Raw genomic sequence first — 7,120 nt, 5'->3', positions numbered from 1 at the left:
CATATATATATATATATATATATATATATATGTGTGTGTATAATATATTATGAAACTATTTAATTTACTAATTCCATTCCTTGTTTGATAGTTTTCGCTGTAATATAAAGATGATGCAACTTTTTACCGCATGCGTGATAATTTAATTTACTAATTCCATTCCTTGTTTGATAGTTTTCGCTGTAATATAAAGATGATGCAACTTTTTACCGCATGCGTGATAATTTAATTTACTAATTCCATTCCTTGTTTGATAGTTTTCGCTGTAATATAAAGATGATGCAACTTTTTACCGCATGCGTGATAATTTAATTTACTAATTCCATTCCTTGTTTGATAGTTTTCACTGTAATATAAAGATGATGCAACTTTTTACCGCATACGTGATAATTTAATTTACTAATTCCATTCCTTGTTTGATAGTTTTCGCTGTAATTTAAAGATGATGCAAATTTTTACCGCATACGTGATAATTTAATTTACTAATTCCATTCCTTGTTTGATAGTTTTCGCTGTAATTTAAAGATGATGCAACTTTTTACCGCATACGTGATAATTTAATTTACTAATTCCATTCCTTGTTTGGTAGTTTCACTGTAATATAAAGATGATGCAACTTTTTACCGCATACGTGATAATTTAATTTACTAATTCCATTATTTGTTTGGTAGTTTCACTGTAATTTAAAGATGATGCAAGTTTTTACCGCATACGTCGTATTTATGATGGAAATGTGTATGAAAAAAATGAACTCAATCAGTCTTTTCTTCTGTCAATGTGTGATATATTAGAGTGAGACTCCAATGTGTATAAAACATAGAAAACAATAAACTCAATTCAATTTTTTAATCATCAACTTACCTACGTTACAACTTTATGACCAGATTATTTTCTTATTTTTTATGCTGCTTTTGACCTCATCATCCCAATATCTTTAATGTAGATTTAGTACAAATTCATCATCTAATGCCCCATCCACCACTAATTTTGACTTCATCATCCCAGTATTTTTAATGTAGATTTAGTACAAATTTACCATATAATGCCCCATCCACTACTAATTTTGACTTCATCATCCCAATATCTTTAATGTAGATTTAGTACAAATTCATCATCTAATTTCCCATCCACTACTAATTTTGACTTCATCATCCCAGTATTTTTAATGTAGATTGGGTACAAATTCACCATCTAATGCCCCATCCACTACTGATTTTGACCTGAAAAAAAGTAGGAGGCTTAACGGAGTTTGTCAATTTTTTGTTCGTTTTTTTTATGTTATGCTCGTTTGGAACAAATTGTATGCTGATTATTATTTTATTACAGTCTGGCATGGCTCGCAATGTGCGGATCGCGGGTTAGAATCCCGTCACCGAACAATCTCTCCCTTTCATCCATTAAGGCGTGATAATGTGACGGTCAATCCCATTTTTGCTGGCAAAAGAGTAATGCCTTCTCTGTAGTCTATCACTTCTAAACTAGGAGCGTTATAATGTGACGGTCATTCCCACTTTTTGTTGTTCAAAGAGTAGCTCAAAAGGTGATAGTTCGTGGTGTTAATTAACTGCTTTGCTTGTAGTTTATCCCTTTTAAAATAGGCACAGATAGGTGTCGATTAACCTTTCACGAAATGAAAAAAACACAATATTTATTTGTTACCTCAAAAAAAGTTAGTATAAACATCTGTTTAATAATTTTAGGAGCGCTTTTGGACTGTGCTAAATATTTTTTTTTTTTTGTAAGAAAGACTAGAATCAAGGTTCATGACGTCAGGAAAAACGTCACACAGCGGGTAATGAGAGAGATGATATATATATATAAATTTTTTTTCACGTAATTCATTATTTTTACCTACATGCTAATTAACTCTTTGTACGAATAAAGATTCGTGTTTTGACAAATAAATACAAATCAAATCATACATTTATTAGACCTACTGAAGCGTAATTGTTTGTTCATAAACCAAAACCTGCTCTGTGTGTCATATAATAGGAAATATATGTTCTGTATATGTATGCTGTGTGTGTCATATAAAAAGGAAATATATGTTCGGTATTCATATATTCTGTGTGTGTCATATAAAAAGGAAATATATGTTCGGTATTCATATATTATGTGTATCATATAATAGGAAATATATATTCTGTATATGTATGGTGTGTGTGTGTCATATAAAAAGGAAATATATATTCCGTATTTGTATGCTGTGTGTGTCATATAAAAAGGAAATATATGTTCGGTATTTGTATGATCTGCGTATTATATAATAGGAAATGAACTTCTTGTACTTGAGTCCCGGCCTGGCCAGGTGGTTAGTGCGCCATTTCAGTCGTGGGGACATTATAATGTTACGGTCAATCCCACTATTCTTTGAGTTGGCAGTGGTTGGTGATCACTAGCTGCCTTCCCTCTAGTCTTACACTGCTAAATTAGGGACGGCTACCGCAAATAGCCCTCATGTAGCTTTGCGCGAAATTCAAACCAAACCTGTACTTGTATGCTCCATGTGTTATACAATAGGAAATATAAATATTTCCTATTGTATAACACACAGAACATACAATTACAAAACAAATATTTCCTATTATATAACACACAGAACATACAATTAGAAAATAATATTTCCTATTGTATAACACACAGAACATACAATTACAAAACAATATTTCCTATTGTATAACACACAAAACATACAATTACAAAACAAGTTTTGTAATTGTATGTTCTGTGTGTTATACAATAGGAAATATTTGTTTTGTAATTGTATGTTCTGTGTGTTATATAATAGGAAGCGTGTGCGGGCATTCAGTGATTTTAGAATTCATTAAATTAATTAAATGCTAATTGTATAAATATATAATATACATTATATTCTGTATATATAATATACAATCTTTACAATTTATTTAGCGCCTAAAATAACTTCACGAATATCGTTAATTAATAAATATGATAGTAACTAGAACTTGCTAAATTTGATGAAGCAAGATTTTTATGCTTTCTGTTTTAATCGGTTAACCAAACTTTTCCCTCATACCGACTAAGTTTGATCTAATATCAGAAAATATTCCATACCTTTTCATATATATCAGAAAATATTCCATACCGTTTCATATATATATCAGAAAATATTCCATACCGTTTCATATATATATCAGAAAATATTCCATACCGTTTCATATATATATCAGAAAATATTCCATACCGTTTCATGTATATCAGAAAATATTCCATGTACCGTTTCATGTATATCAGAAAATATTCAATATACCGTTTCATATATATCAGAAAATATTCCATATAATGTTTCATATATATCAGAAAATATTCCATGCACCGTTTCATGTATTTCAGAAAATATTCCATATACCGTTTCATGTATATCAGAAAATATTCCATGTACCGTTTCATGTATATCAGAAAATATTCCATATACCGTTTCATATATATCAGAAAAATATTCCATACCGTTTCATGTATAACAGAAAATGGATGGTTTTCAAAATTCCAAAACTTTCCTTATGCGAAAAAAACAAGAATAAGAATTTGGAATTTTCATCCTGAAAGGCATTTTATTCTACATGTGAGCTAAACGGCCAACTCAAAAGAACAAACAATCAGCATCACTTACCGTCTACGTGATTACTTTTAGTCTGAAAGTCGGGTTGACTCTCACATTTCTAACGTGGACGTCTTGAAGTATTAGCCACATATTTAGCTTTAACAAAGCAGCTGAACATCTTGACGTATCATCCACACATCTTTTTACGAAACAGCTGGACGTCTGAACATAGTGGTTTTTCAGATAAGTGGTTTCTAAGCAATTAAATGGGAAATTCCAAAGCAGTTTACTGTATTCATTAGTATACCAATTTGTGGAGAAAATTGCAAAGCTCCGGTCACGATGTGAGTGCACTGGTAATTTGTATAACAATTGTAACTGAAGCAGAGTGGGCGCCATCATATCATTGGTTATTTCGCAGTAGCCTTCGTCTGGAACGTATGGCAAAGAAGACGTTTTAATCTCTACTGTAAGGGTTTTTATATTCCAACAATTTATTGTTAATTGTTAAAACACGTCTACTTAACACGAAGGTACTGTATGGCATTGCAACGATATTTAACTACAAACAAAGTCGTTGAAAACAATTATAATTGCGGAATTTATATGAACCACTCTATCCAATTTTCAGTTGTTCTGTGTAAGAATTAAGCACCAATTTTAGACACACTTTTTAATCATATAATTTTTAATTGTACGTAATTCAAGGCTAAATTAAAACAAAATTGGCAAGGTGTTTCATAAATGCTCATCTAGAGATTGTAATATAATTTTGTTTATTTTATATAATCAAAGGCCCACATTTTCGAACACAGTGAGTGTCACAAGTATTAACTGTCGGGCCGTTGTTGGTAGCAACAAATTGTATGGTACATTTATTTGTTTGTTTGCTGTTATGGCCAAAGCTACACAATGTGCTGTCTGTATTCTGCCCACCACAGGTATTAAAACTCGGTTTTTAGCATTGTAAACCCTCAGACTTTCCGCTGAGATACTGGGGAGTGGGGATATATGGTACCAATACGTCAAAATGAATTGTTTGTTTAAAATTGTAAATAAGAGAACAAAATATATTAAATTATTTTAAAAGCCGTTTTTTATTTAAAATAATAATTACTATTAAAATATGTTATGACTTACGTAACTTAAAACATATATAATTTTTACTCTAATACTTAATTAAAATTTTTAACCTGAACGGCACCTTATACATACGTGGGCTTAATGGCCAGGTCAGAGACCTCTAGGGCTCAGGTATAAGCATAATAAGTTTAAACTAAGGACCTACGTACTTAGGTATGTACTTAGACGATACTAAAACCCAACCTGGTCACCAGTATAACTAATTAAATACACTTTTCTTACGTTTCTACTTTTAAAGTGTACTGTCGACATTATTACTGAGTCAAGCTCTATAATACCTGAATTCAAAGCGACCATTATTACTGAGTCAAGCTCCAGAATACCTGAATTCAGGGCGACTATTATTACTGAGTCGAGCTCCATAATACATGAATTCAAAGCGGTCATTATTACCGAGTCAAGCTCCATAATACCAGAATTCAAGACGACCATTATTACTGAGTCAAGCTCTATAATACCCGAATTCAAGGCGACCATTATTACTGAGTCAAGCTCTATAATACCCGAATTCAAAGCGGTCATTATTACCGAGTCAGCCTTCATAATACCTGAATTCAAGGCGACCATTATTACCGAGTCAAGCTCCATAATACCTGAATTCAAGGCGACCATTATTACTGAGTCGAGCTCCATAATACCTGAATTCAACGCGGTCATTATTCTCGAGTCAGCCTCCATAATGCCCGAGTTCAATAAACTCATTATATCTCGGTAAATTATTACTTATTTGTTGTTGATTTTGTTTCCCTGAGTACAAAGCTACACAATAGGCTATCTGCACTCTGTCCACAGCAAAGAATTGATCCCCAGATTTTAGCGTTGTAAGTAGGTAAACTTATCACTGAACCACCAGGGGGTATTATAAAGACATGTACATGGTTTGCATGTTCAGTTTATTATGTCTGTATTTCATGTGAAATGCGTGATTTTCGTCGCTTCATCATTACTCAGACAGTGCTTTTGTTGAATGAATTTGTAATTGATCGATAACACTAACATGGTTTGGCAAAGTTCTTGAAACATTTGTGGACTGGTTTGTTGTATTTATTGGTATTTTATTATTTTATTTTTAGCTTACAAAAATTTGGCTAGGTAGTTACGGCACTCGACTCGCAATCTTAGGGTCGCGGGTTCGAATCCCCTTCACACCAAACATGCTCGCTCTTTCAGCCGTGGGGGTGTTATAATGTGACGGTCAATCCCACTATTCGTTGGTAAAAGAGTAGTCCAAGATTTGGCGGTGGGTGGTGATGACTAGCTGCCTTCCCTCTAGTCTTACACTGCTAAATTAGGGACGGCTAGCGCAGATAGCCCTCGTGTAGCTTTGCGCGAAATTCAAAAACAAACAAAGAAACTTACAAAAATTTAGATAATAAATATTTCGTTTTGCACGTGAACGAGATTATTGATAAAATTGTGAGGAAAAAATTGTCAAACAATTTGTAACTGGAAGTATTACAGTACAAGGAATCGTAATCTAGTCACAACTTAATTACATAGATTAGGGACGGTGTAAAAAAAAAAATCCTTTTTTATGTGTGTTTCAGTAAAAAAATATTTCGCCCAAATAAAAAGTCTTCGTATATTTGAGTAAATAATTTGTAATTTTAAAGCAAATTTTTGATGCATGACGATATATATACGAAACTTTCAGTATACAAATGGAGGTTCTGTAACATTGATCATTTGGTCAACATTCGAATGCAACATTGCTATCAGAAATTAAACAGTAAAAAGTACTTACAAAATAGCATAATGTATGTAAAAATATATATGAGAACAATTCTAATCTACTCGTTATCGTGCATAATTACTAGTATCGGGAAAGCTAGTTTAAAGTTATTATGACTGTGTTATCATATATTCCATTATTAACCTAGAAAGTTTGAATGGGATTTACGACACCAGCAAAAATACAAGTCATTTAAATTGAGTAGACGTGACGTACCATGTTATAGAATACAGCAGTAACAACTGCTTTCGATATCGTTGAGAGCGAGAGTACCCAGTTGAGGAAACAATGCATTCTAATCCTTATATGTAATGTCCGGCATAGCCACGTGGTTAGGGGGCGCTCGACTCGCAATCTGCGGGTTCGAATCCCCGTCACACCAAACGTGCTCGCCCTTTCAGCCATAGTGGCGTTATAATGTGAGGGTCAATCCCACTATTCGTTGGTAAAAAAAGTAGCCCAAGAGTTGGCGGTGGGTGGCGATAACTAGTTGCCTTCCCTCTAGTCTTACACTGCTAAATTAGGGACGGATAGCGCAGATAGCCCTCGTGTAGCTTTGCGCGAAATTCATAACAAACAAACAAACAAACGTATATGTAATAAAAGTATACCGTATTTTTCGGAATATAAGACGCACCCTTATTTTGAAGACAAAGTTTTGGGGAAAAGTAGCTACAGTCGCA

This window comes from Limulus polyphemus, unplaced genomic scaffold, assembly GCF_000517525.1.
Source record: "Limulus polyphemus unplaced genomic scaffold, Limulus_polyphemus-2.1.2 Scaffold2070, whole genome shotgun sequence".
NCBI classification, from domain to species: Eukaryota; Metazoa; Arthropoda; class Merostomata; order Xiphosura; family Limulidae; genus Limulus; species Limulus polyphemus.
Note: the sequence above shows the minus strand (reverse complement) of the source record.